The following is a 13,922-nucleotide window of genomic DNA, read 5'->3' as shown; positions in this document are numbered from 1 at the left end:
TGGCAGATTCACTCTGAAGGTGGCTATACTTAAGTGTTTTTTTTAATTACTTCTGCATATGATCTCAGAGGTCACAATAAAGGCAAAGTGTTGGAAGACAAAAACTGGAGATGGCCGTTCCAAACTGGTATTTGGATAAATAAATATTTAAGCTGGCTTACATACAAGCCAGAATTTTCTGATGAAGAAGTATCACAGAAGTTGTAATCACACCAAAGATTAGATTCTTAGGGGAAACATAAATGCCTTATAGAAAAGAATGTTCCCAACAAATTAAAGGCAATTGTTTTGTCCCCTTTCTCACGCGGCCACAGGAATGTTACTTAAACAGTAAAGAAAACATAATGTATTTACTGGCAATATATGGCTAGCTGAGAGGAACTGATGACATTCAGCTGTGCCTTTAGCATTCACCCCAACTGATTGTTAAGCTCATGAATGGCCTGTCCCACAATGGTCACTTCATTGTGTTGATTTTTGTTGATCTGCAACACAGAGGGGTACTGTTGATCTGTAAGGGCTATTGTTGAAGAAGTCTAAGATATTGTCTAATGAAAGAATGCTTAAATTGTCCTCCTTTTATAGCATAGATAAGTGACTTGTCTCCACTCACGTATTATACCAATGATGGAACCACGTACAAATCTCAGACGATCCAGGACCCATTGGACCAGGTTGCCAACATACGATGAGTCGAGTGCTCCCTTTCTCTGAATGGTCAGATAAATAACTGGTGTAATAATTGTACCGGAATGGCCTACACCAAATCCATGGGGATTCCCATTGAAAATCCCTGTTTCCGGGGAGCGGGGTGCTTGTACAGTTTACGAGGGGGTGGACGTATTTTACTATTCTCTGTCGCTTGACCAGGAGATGGCAGTAATTCCCTTTACACACATAAGAAAGCTCAAAAAGATATTCAGAAATGCAGACAAGGTGTTTTTAGGGAAGGGGGGGGGGGGGGGGGGGAGCGGGAGAAATTCAGAAATCAGCCTGCTAGAGCTAAGTGAATAAAATTGCACTGCAGACAGCAGAAGGAATATAGCTACGCTCTTTTTCTTGTTTCTGTGACTATTTTTACTATTTCTTTGGTGTCGAGAAGAAAGATGAATTATTGGAAAGATATACAGCTCCCAGAGCTTTCAGTTAGGTATTATTTTTAGCACTAATCACATCTGCATACTGCAGAAAGAACAACACAATACTAGCTGGCATTCAGCAGCTGTATGCTAATGTTATTTGTGGAAAATATGCCCAAAATCTTGTACATTAGAAATAACTTGAATATGCAGAAGAAACCACCTTCCCCCCAGGCACCTCCACAGTGAAATGTACAGTATTCTTGTACCAGTGCTGTGACTCTTAAACATGCAGCTCAGCAGCACTCCTCTATGCTATTGCTCCTTTGTGTTGTATCCCTCTTCCCCCCTTGCAACTTATAGATAGATCACATCAATTACTAGGCTACCCTTAGAGCATATCCCGAGTATGTTATGTAAATCCTCTTCTACCTCAGTCTCAGCCAACCCGTTCACCCTACTCGCATCACTCCTGAACTTGCCTTCTGAAAGAAGCAGTAGGAATTGTGTGCTGATGCATGAAACCCTTACTCTCTGGCCTGCAAAATGCATAAGCACAAAAAATTCTTTTGAAACATTTTATTTCCCTCATTTTACTCAAGTTCTATAAATATTCTACAGAGGAAATATCCAGGCAGGACTGCTGAAAGATATAGTAAATCTGGTGTGGCTATTAAAAGGTATTAATGATAACCACATTTCAAAATCATATTTATTCTGGAAATATAAGAGTTATAAATTTATTAAATTACCATGACAGATCCATGTGTGGTATAATTGATGCTGCCTCATTAATCTCAATCCAAAAGATATATGCTGATTTTTACCAACTGAGAATCCGGCAGAATGAGTGGAGAAATATAACAGTCCCCCTTTGTCCATTCAAAAGAGTTAACACTTCAAAAGGAATGATGAACATTCCTGGCAAACAGCTCAAAGAAGCTCCCATGAGAGACATTTTTTTACATCAAATATTCATTACATCATTACAAATATACATCACCAGTTTAGTCAACAATGGTATGTCAATGTAAGAAAAGGCAAGGGTCTTTCCGTAAATTGTCTTGTGGATTTTAAAAGACTTCTGCAGGACGGATTATGTAATTAAGGACTGTTGGAATGGGACCTTCTCTGCATCTTTATCATTTTGCTTTCTATAGGTGTGTGTGAGGATTTTAGTGGTCTGTCTGAGCCACGTAATTCTGCTGCCATCTGCATCTCACAGAAAAACTATTTATCCCTGCCTTGCCAGTCTGAATTCCTTCTACTAGCCAGACAGAACAACAACTCACCTTTTTGCAGGCTGGCATTAGCTACCTCCATATCACACTATTCTCTATCCTCCAACATATAAATTCCAGTTCCTTCAAGGTTATAGTGTCCTCCACGCTTACCCTGAAGCACTGCAGATAGCACACCCTAAGTTCAATAGCTTTATGCTGGATCACGCTATGTTAAGAAAGTATTTTGCAAGTAAATGTGAGCATACTCTGTGTGTGTGCTCCAAGCAAACTGGCTAAACTTTATTTCAAACCAAGAAGCTGAAGTCACATTAGCATAGCCTGGAGCATTGTGCAGTACAGTCACATCACCCCAGAGGGTGCAGGACAGCTATTGCCTTTCCAGCAATAATTCTTGTGCATCTAGAAAGGCCAGTCCAGTTTTAGCTAGATGTGCATACAATCAGTGCCCACTTAGGATCTCTCTTTATCTTAAAGGGCGATTAAGTTCTTTTTAATGGCCACAGTCCAGCCCTGTCTGGAGAGACTGCCAGTGCCTTCAAATGAATTAGAGATTAAGGGTTATTCGAGGAACCACTTTTGAATTATTCCATTGACTTTAAAGAGATTGCACTTGCCTTTGGGTAGCTATTGCAATTTGTCACTAAGAAAAGTGGCAACTTCTGTTTCAGAGGGGCACAAAACAGGTAAATTAAATGCAGCCTTTAGTTTCTTAATGAATTGAAAATATATGTTGACACTAGCTACCTCAGTGTGTTACCTGGATGGAAGCACACTGCCACGGCATAAATGAAAACAACATGGAGGAGGTTAGCATTATCTCTGCATTAGACTTTTATCATCCTTTCTTATAACAATCCACAGACAGAAATGACAGACTGTGTATTAATATTTATTTCCTTTATAGTGTATTATCATATGGCACATTAAAAGGCCTTACTGCTAAACATTACTCCATTATTTGATCAAGATAAAGAGTGAAGACTTTTCTCCCATTAGCCAGTGTTTACTCCCACAACTTAATTTTAAGTTTCTTTAAACACTTTTTACATTCTTTGTATACTTTCCTCCTATAGCTTCACTATCAGTATTATATATTGATTATATATAACAGTATTATATTATTGATTATATATTGGTTTAGACTTACATTGTAACCATCTGATGAACTTTGAAAAGATTGAATTCTTCAGTGTCAGCTTGTTGAGTTTACCCTCATATAGTCACAAAATTACCAAAGCAAATACAAGGCTATTTGCTTGAATACACCAAAAAAATTATGAGTTAACTGTTTTTAGTGAAAGAATCAGTTCGTTCTGACAAAGACAAGTGCCACAGCACAACTCATGTATGTCAGAAATAATATGACTAGCAGACAAAATGAAAAGATCCAAAAAGCCATTGTTCATTGCTGGTTTGCTGCCAATTAATTGTGCATATATATGGTATATATACATTACTGATTATAAGCTTGAGAAGTTGTGGGTTTGTTGGATGTGATTACTATAACTGGAGTATCATGTGTCACAGTCACAGTAAATCCTGTTTATTTAACCTCAGCCTTTGATCATTAGAAGGAATCTAGAAGGAAACTTCACAGTGTCTTATATAGACTACCTCCTCATGTTTTTCTTTAAAAACACCAAGTTCTTTCCTTTTGCCTAATCAAAACAAACTGTGATTTAAATTGTGCTCCAGGCCTGTCATTTTCCAGTATTTTGTAATCTATTCCCCAATTAACCAGCATAATTCTCCTTTTTCCGTTGTCCTTTAGAAAAGCTAAACCTTTGCAATTTTGGCCAGATACTTGCTTTTTACTTCTTTGATCCTACTCAGAAATCTTACTTACAGCAACTATACATTCTTCAAAGTTTAAAACAAAGAAAAGGGCACCCCATTAGGGTCAATGATTCTGTTTCAAAGCTAGGTCAGAACAGACATCCTTGAAAACTACTTTGTATGGCATCCAATAAAATGATACCCACTTCGATTCACCCAAAACTTAACGGCTCCAAGAGTACAACAGAATGCAGAGTTCCCCACATCTGGAAATCAGAATCACACTCAGACTCAACATCAATTTCTTTCCACCCTCATTTTCTGCTAACATCATTCCAACCTGAACACTGGCATTAGCAGATGTGTGCCCTCACTTAACCATTGCAACTTTTCCCAAATGGCCTCTAATCTTGTTGGTTGTCAAGCTGCAGGACAAAAAAAATATCTGTCAGTAAACATAGCTTCAGCTTCCTAAGTCCCTCTGTAATTCTCATTCCAGTCAATGTCAGAGTAATTGCAGTTTCATATGATCAATGTCCTAGCCCAAGTACAGTTCTCCATCTGCATAAATATTTCCTGATCTGTCTTTTCACCTAGCCCTGGGAGATCAGTAATTGTTTTCTATTATGATTGTTTTACCATTTCAGACTTTAGCCTCAAGTTCAAGGTGTCTCTGAGTTGCTATCCGTGTGAACGTTATTCTGTTTTCAGCATAATATCCTTCCTCATTTATACTGTCATATCTCCTTCTCCTTTCTCAGTGAGAATTGCCTGTCCTTAAACTCTGTATCTGGGTAATGTAATATTACAGCCTATTTCCTGAACTGGCCACATTTCAGTTACTTCAATTACATCAGATTTGTCTTTAAGCAGCAGATGTCCTTGCTCCTCCAATCTTGTTTGCTCTTTCCCACCCTGCCTCATCATGCCCTCCAGCACACACAGTGTTCACCTGCTAAACAGTAAACAGAAGCTGGTCTGCCTCACACAAGCATTTTTCATACCTGTCTAAATGGAAGAGAGGGTTGTTGAGCAGTTACTGTTATCTCTGCAAAATCGAAATACAGGATCTTATATCACATAGGGATTAGTCCCAATTTCAACAATAGGAGGTGCTCAGTAAAACCCTCTAACGTAGACAGGGCAAAACAGCATTACACAGGAAGAGCTTTCCCTTATTTGTAGCTCATGCAAGGTCTTAGACAGTCAACTGGAACTGTTCCCGACTAGAGGAAGGCCTGTATATCAGTTGTAAAAGAGCACCTGTATCAGTTTCTGGTCACCAGTTGCTACACACTAGAATAAACATCAATGCACCTGTGAAAAGACAGGTCCAATACTCATAGATGTCTGCGGGGATTTTCACTTCACATGAGTGTTTCTGGATCTCAAAGTCAGGCTCTTTGTCATACAGCTTACAATGTAGGTTTTGCCATTTATTTCCACAGACATGTCTGCGTTAGCAAGAAGACCATGATATGCCCTTCCTTTGTCCTGAGGCTTGAACAATTACAGTCCATCTGTCACTCTGCCTTTTATTCCTAAGGGGATAGGCATGTAGTCTTATATTTTCTGTTTTACATCTCCAGGAACCCTGGCTGTAGTAGCGCTACAACTCTAAACACCAGAGGCTTCTCTTCCTGCTCTAGGGAAAGACAGCTTCACACCCAAGCTCATCAACATTAGTCATAAAAATGGCATAAGGTTTTCCAGCTCACACATTCACTGCACATTTTATTTCATTTTTATTTTACTTGAATACATGTATTGCATATGCATTAAGCAGGCTATGCCAGAAGCATCATTCCAGAAACATATTTAACTCGACAGCTTGCTCAAGTGGAACAGCAGTGTTATTGGACTGAAAGTCCTACCAGAGCAGAGACTTCCAGTGGAAGCTTTCCTTCCCCTCTCTGACCTACCAAGAACAGAGGAACTGCTATTCTCTTCCTCAGTTCTGAGCAACACATTAGCATGCTGGATTCAAAGTGGATCTAGTCAGGATACAATAACCCAGATAAAGGACAATGTTCTTTCTCAGAATACGCAAATGAGAGTAAAATTATAATCCATTGTCTGCAAGTTCAACAAAACCAAACTGAGCTATCTGTGTATATTTGCTCTCACTAGCATTACTTTCTGATCTACCATGGGTTACATTTACATTTCTGATCTAACTACATTAAAATTACAGAGCAGTGACAGGTATGAATTTGCCTTTCTGTAATTTCTGTCGTATGGAAAGTACATTTTGCTTCCATTTTCTTGCATTTAAAAAAAAATTAGAACATTTGGCTTTTTAAGTGCCTACAAATGAGTCAAAAGGATGCCAAAAAGAATATGTCAGAAGCATGATTAAAAATTCTATAAATGAAACACATGAAGCATCAGTGGCATGAGGTACTAACCAAAAAATCATCAGAAGGCATTGTGGCACCTCTAAGGGAACAATAAAATATCTTGAAGCGCTGAGAAAGCATAGTCAGGTATGTGACCGCTAAGTAAGTTGAATTCAAGCACAAGTGAAAAAGAATGTATTTTTTTTCTCTTCTTTTCACAAGTCTAACCAATTTCTAGGGCTGAAGAAGAACACAAGTTAGCAAGGTCATGGATACTGCAAATTAAAATGTCTAACTCACATTAGCTCCTCTGTACTCTATAAATGGTAGTTAAATGATCCTCACAGCTCCCAGGCTAAATAACTAGCTCACTTTTACAAGTGGAAAAGTGTCCGCTCAGGTGCCCAATCTGACATAGGCATAGGTATTCTTTTTTAGTCAGCTATCTAGATTTCCACCCTTCTGCTGCATTATTCGCAGAAGATGAAAGAGATGAGTAATTTAATTTTGAGATACACTTCATGGAGCAGTGTGCTGTGCCCCCATGTGTGAAGCTGGTCTGTTCACCAGCACTTAACTCAGCTTTCCTTTCCTGTGCTTAGTTTGTCTATCATTATAAGGTCAGTTTTGCTGCAGAGACTGGGGAAATTGCAGTCCCACTGCATTAGCATCATTAAAGTGTTAACCAAATTCTCTCAGAACCAGCACTCTAATTAGAGCAGTACAAGACCCATCTGAAAAAAGTAAAGCTCACTACTGTTACTTTTATTTATTCCACAGGTGCTAGAGAGCCAGATCAGAAAGACAGCTGTACTGCATCCAAAGCTGCCCTGATTCCACAAGAAACTTGTCCTGTCCTCCTAGCTCACCAAGCTGCCTGGGACAGTGGAGGGCTCTGCAGTTTCCCTGAAGGTCATTAAGAGGTAATTTTCTATCACTCACATATACTGTACGCTCTCAGACTGCAACCAAAACAGGAATTCTTATAGAAAGATTTAGCTAGCCCGCCTTTATGGATTATGATGACCATTCTGATTCCTAACTGACCAGAAAAGAGATGGGAAATGTTACTTCTACCTCAAGCTCACAAATATTTTCTGTTGCAAGAAAGGAGATGTGATTTCCCTCCTTAGGATAGGTGGTTTCCTTGGTTTCCTGGCAAGAAATGCATATATTTACAATACTAAGACTCTTATTCAAGTATATGTTGCCAAACATTTCTGGCCTAGAAATACTGCTGTTTCCGATTAGTTATTACACCAACTATGTATAATGCCATATGGCCTTAATAACATGCCTGTCACTTTCAAAGAGTAATTACTTCAATGTTGGCAGCATTAATCTGCAATATTTGCTGTCTCTTTGGATGACATCGTAATGGTGCAATGCAAAAGTTATCAACATCTCCCAGGCTGTGAGAAAGGCAGTGTCTGAACAGATTATGATTTAAACCAGGCAAGGGCATTTTTCTCGAAAAACAATGAATTATTTTTGCTAATGCTATTATTAGGAACATTTGGGAAGGGAAGAAAAGACAACATTACTCATATAGAATTGCTAGAATCCTCCAAGATTCAAAATTTGAATATAAAAAAATGCAGAAACCCCCCTGCCTATTTCCAGATAACTCAAAAAAGTAAAAAATATAATTGCTGAATTAGAAAAAAAGTAATTTGTTATTATATTCTGTGGTCAACAAGCCAGCTAAGGACACCACTTATATCTGTAGGTTGAGTACAGATTTTAAATCCTTGTGCCAATCTAATCTGGAGGATTCTAATTTTAATTGCTGGTTAAAAGAGATGCTGTGGCTTTGTAACTGATTAGAGGTCCCCTACAAGAGTCAATGAGTTAGATGTGGCTGCCCTCTAGGTATTGCAAAACTGCTTCATAAATTTGTGAAGCATTAGTTCACACGTGACTAATCATCTATATCACTGCAGTCTCAAATGACTTATGGCCTGATTTGGTCTCATTACCCATATAGTGAAGTGATGTCTGCCACACTTTTAATTGCTTGCAAGTCTGAGAAGTGGAAACAGAAATCAGAATTTGTTAGCCTGCACAACACGAAGTAAAATTAACATGCTGAAAGCCTGGACTTATGTTCATCCTGTGCACACATGGACTAATATCCTGTCAAGACATACATATGTTCTTAGCATTATTACCACTAACATTCCTGCTGATGTAAACAGAAGTAAAGTTAGCACATGAGTCTGAGCAGAACTAGAACCAGAATGACATTACCACAAGGCAAGACAAAAAGCTCAGAGATAGTACCATATCTTCCTTGTCAAATCATTCACAAGAACATGTGGAAAACCAATGGTATCAAACATTTGATATATGACAGTACTTAAAAAATCATCTTAAGATTAATGTAAAATATCTGTGTGTAGATCTTTTCTAGACAGAAAAAAGCCCACCTGCTTTAAAAGACCAATAAAGCCTTCATTTGCCATTCTGTTTTCTTCAAATGCTCAGTCCTGACCATAAGCACCTAAGGACTTCTAGAAACCGCATATACTGAATAGCCTGGACGCTTACATACCCACTCACAAAGTCAATATCCACACCCTTATGCCCATTTCACATGCTCTGTATGTTTGCCAGTGTATGGACCTATTCCAGGTTTTATAATTTTTTTTCTTGGATGAATACTTTTACAGTTACAGTTCTACATTAAATTTGGATAGATCCATATGATATGCTGCACTGATGTTATAGTAAGGTATATACATAGAAATACAAATTATCCACATTTCATTGAAAAGGAAAAACATTAATACTATATCCTGTCTTAATCTGTCAGTTGGACATACATAAAGAGGAAATCTCAACCAGGGATACAATTAATGCACTTGCACAGAATCCAAGTCATTATCTGTCATTACCAGAGTACTGCTCATTACCTGGTACACAACAATATCTCTACATTGAAAGGCAGGGAATTCAGCTATGCAACAGAACTGTGGCATTCCTAATGAAAGAAGTCACTTTGGATTTTCAAGGATTTCAATGAAACAGAGGCCTCTGTCTCTACAGAATGAGAGACAGACAACAGAATTTGAAAGAAGTGATATTACAGGCTTTGTCTGATAATGGAGAAGACATGGACTTATCTCTAGGCCTGGCAGTTGATTGTTATATACATCAATTATAATTTACTATACACAAAACCATGATGATCCACTTTTACCTCCCACCACATACTTCATTGTAAATAATAGAGACATTCCTTCAGCATGTTCTACTTTTTGCAAACTGCCACTCATTTCTGACACTATCATTACAGATTATGGTTTTTGTATAGGAAAGAATGATTAATCATTTTTGTGAAAACACAAAAGCTGATAAATGAAAGTCAGAAGGTGCTTCAGTATAAAAATCCCAAGTCTAGATGGGCACAAGCCTACAAAATACAACAGCATTGAAGATTCTGAAAGCAGTTGATGTGTTACCATGGTCAGTTCCAATAATAAAAACAGGCTTTATTTTTATAGGATATGCCACAACATATAGAGCAAGACAGTCTCTTTTGGTGGTGTTTGCTAGCAAATTTGATGTTGAAATTCATATTTATTTCACTGGCAGAATCCAAACCAAAGCAGACTGCCTATACTGCATACACTCTTTTGTTGCTGCATCATTGCTCTCCTCTGAGCTCTACAAAGCACTCAAGGACACTGACCTGCTTTTCATATCCTCAGATACAGTCAAGCAATTCCTAACGGTATTTCTATGCCACATGATCTAATCCTGTGTAAAGATTTTAGGTACCTTTGAGCAAAAAGTCCTGCGCAGCATAAGTCACATAATCGTATTAGTGCAGCTCTCCACAGGGGCTAAATAGCCTCGTTGAGAAGGACTTTGCTGAGCAGGGCTTCTCAAGTCAGGCTTGGCAGCTCCCTGGTGGTAATTCAGGTATCTGCTTTGTGCTGTGCAGACACCCCTTTGTTTTCTTTTATGAAGATCTGGATCACCCTCAGCTTTGCTTCTGCTGTTTTTTTCCCTAGCCTGACTGGTTCCACAGTCTTTTATTGCAGATCAAGAAGCATACCTCTGATTTATGTATGTGGCTGCTGTCAAGATTACAAAATAATATTAACCCCTTCATTTCAGTGGGAAGAACTGCTGCATAGCTAAAAAAATGAAGTTTCCACACTCTAAACAGGCCAGGACTGTGCTTCGTTACTAGCACTCAGAGCATTTGTGGCCACCCTCGTGAGAACTTTAACATAAAGAAATGAAGTAATAAGTGTGCTCATCACTGCTCGAGGGGATGCCTGAGACCTTCCATTGCTAATGGAGCTTTTTTTGCCCCTTTGACCACTGAAGTTTAATCTGCTGTCAGGGCAGCATAATTTCTGGTGATTACAGATTTATTATAAAAGTATTAATGATATAGTACAGACTGGTTTCCTGCTTATATATGTGTGCCTTACAGTATACCATACCCTAGAAATATGCTGCTGAGATCAAGCCAGAATGAGAAATGACAATCCAAAAGAACAGTGATCAGTCTTCTATATGCAATAAGCTGCATATAATGGTCTTCACTGTCAAAGGTCACAAGACACTTGGTCAGAGGGCCAAAGAAGACAGGGACCTTCCATGAGAGTTCACAGAAAGGAAATGAAATGGCAGAAGAGATTTGGGGTACCTGCAGTTGGGTCCCAGTATGACCACGCAACATCAGTCTCAGTAGGCTCTGCTAGCTCCCCTTCTCTAACAACAAGGGTTCAGGATACTTGTTAGACCTTATTCCAACAGCACAGCTGTCAGCTCCTCAGGTAACCCTGTCCAAAAGGGAAAAAGCATCTGAAGTGCTCAGGAGCTGCTTAGGACTGCCTTTACCATTCTTATAGCAGTATTTTGTACTTCTAAGCCTTACAGGAAATCTGTGAATTATATATAGGACTTGCATCCTGCAATGATTATAGAACACCCTGAATAATTCAGCTGCATTGCTGGTAATCTAGCAATGCTCAAATCTAAGATGCTGCTTAGACTTGAACAGCTCTAATTTGTTTGAGTTGTTTGGAATGATCAGTTTCTTCCTGAAACAGGTTTTGCTAAAAGTTTATGACATGCAAAACATTTGAGATGCCACCAGCAAAATAGCTCCTCCAGCTGAACTGCTTGCCCAGAGCTCATTTCAGAAGGATGGGAAGTCATTATGTACCAAAAAACCAAGCACCAGCACATTTCCTTTTCTCTTTGCTTTCCTATTCCCTGCAAATGATGATGGCAGCATCTACGCATACAGAGATCCCAACAAAGGATGTTCCTCATAAGGATGTGACTTAGTGAAAAGGGGAGTAATGAAAGCATATAATTTTATCAGTCCTGTTCCTATAATTGCTGGTCTTCTGAATCTGAAAATTCTCTGTTGGTCTCCAGTGACAAATATAAAAATGAGGGACCAAGATAGGTGGGTGGGGATTGGATAAGAGTATTTCCTAAAGAAAAAAATTAAATACAGCAAAACAAAGCTAAATACTCAGAAAGTTTCAGGAACGTAGTTTTAGTTACTGAAGAAATTGAATGGCATCTCCACAGATTTTACAAACCTTGTCATAAAGACAAAGCCATTCTGATCGAATCGATCCACTCCAGAGATGCTGGAGATAAATCAGTCCTCAGAACTCAGATACAGAATCCATTTTCTGTGATTTAAGGATTCATTAAGCATCAAATACATACTACACTACATGCATCTACACTACAATTATCAGATGCATGCTCTTAGCCAATAACAAATGTGAGATAAATTAGAGTAAACCTTGATGAAAGAGATTTAAGTTAATTACTTTGAGTCCATATTTAGAACAGGCTAAAAGAATGCATGTATTTTACTATTATTAATTTATTATAACTCATTAAGTGACAGTAACTCAGTTGTGTATCAGATCTTCAGTGGCTCATCTAATTATGTAAACATGTTTTTAAATGCATGATTATAACTTCTTGCATGTTGCAACTGCACACTTTTAAATTAGCAGTCCTTTTATCTTTCTAAATATCCAAGTGATAGAAAATTATAGCATATTTATGTGAGAGGTTAGATTTTATTTTAAGTTTTCTCATATTTTCCATGAGATTTCTATGTCTAAGTAAAGAAAACCCTTCCCTAAATATCCTTGTGGTTCCACACCTAAATTAAGTTCTTCTTTCAGCAGTACTGCACAGCCTTCCCAAAGATGGATGCAAGCACAGTGGTTGTTTGTTTCAAGGTTGCTATTAAGAAGGAACAGTATCAATCCTGTAGGTCAGCACAGGAACTAGTAAAGGAATGCAGCACCTGGATGCAGGGTGTAGTTAGCAATATTTATGCTTACCGGGCTATTCATCCTCTGTGGCCTGCAGTGTGTATCTATAATTTCCCAAGACAGATCTGCCATTACACACATCACCCAGTGAGTGCAAACAGAAAGATTTATCAGCACATTAACAAATGTCTTCATGAAGAACAAACAAATACTCCCCTCAGCAAAATTAAAATTAAATATCAGTGGCATGGCTGCCAAATGTTCATCTGCACACTAACTGGCTTGCACTGAGATCAAGGATCAGATACTTTTCCAACAATTTTAAACCTCCTGAGGGCCAACCTATGGAAAGGGGACTCAAGGATGGACTGGCAAGTAAGCAGACAAGAGAATAGAAAAGCAAAAGAGGAAAATAAATGAAAGATTAATGGCATTAGCAGAAATCTATTTGTTCTGCAGAAGATTTTAAGGCCAGGCACCACTTGCCTAATTGCAAGTGACAAAAAAGTGCCAATGAGATTCAGCATTGCCACTGTTGTGAATACCAAGGAAATATACTCAGTTATGTGTGAACTCCAAAAATTTTTTCAAACGCTACAGAAAACTATGGTTACAGATCAATGCTCGCGAAGACTGACACAGTGGCATAGCATTTGATTTAACCCCAGAGTCTAACCACTTTAGAAACATGAACACCTTTAGCAGCTTTTTCTGCAAGCTTATTCTTACACACACACAAAAAAGGAAAAGTTAAAATTTTCATCCTTCCCAAGCTTATACTATAACTAGGACAGAAGAAGTATCAGGTGTTCTTATCAATCTATATACAATACATTCACAATAATGAACCCTACAGGTCCTACATAAAGGGACTGTGTCCCTCCAGTTTCTCTGTTTGACAGCTCACTAGTAGCTTCTTCTGCTGGAAAACTGATTTTCTTCTGAAACTGCTGTAAAGTGAAATGGTTGTTTCAAATGCAGCAATGCACCATGGGTGCAATTTAACTTACAAAATCCCAGCTCTCTTCATAACATCTATAAATCTCTGCCCTTTAGACCAGAACTATCATGCATCCCAGCTTGCTAAGCCCTCCTAATTTAATGACACACATTTATTTGGAAATACTGTAACAGAACAGCTTCAAAAGCATTACTTTGGCATTATTACACTGAGAGAAATTATGGCGGTTTGGGGTCTTCTAGCCTAAT

General features: G+C 38.4%; 1 long non-coding RNA gene across 1 annotated transcript in view; it reads right to left on the bottom strand.

Annotated features, from left to right (window-relative positions):
- The window catches only part of LOC308070659, a 178,968-nt gene that overhangs the window by 16,645 nt on the left and 148,401 nt on the right, over positions 1-13,922 (bottom strand). Inside the window, exon 4 of the long non-coding RNA XR_013930798.1 lies at positions 4,479-4,524. This is a non-coding gene — a long non-coding RNA (uncharacterized lncRNA). The remainder of the gene's footprint in view (positions 1-4,478; positions 4,525-13,922) is intronic.

This window comes from Falco punctatus (genome assembly GCF_963210335.1).
Source record: "Falco punctatus genome assembly, chromosome: 10".
NCBI lineage: Eukaryota > Metazoa > Chordata > Aves > Falconiformes > Falconidae > Falco > Falco punctatus.
Note: the sequence above shows the minus strand (reverse complement) of the source record. Positions and strands in the feature narration are given on the sequence as shown.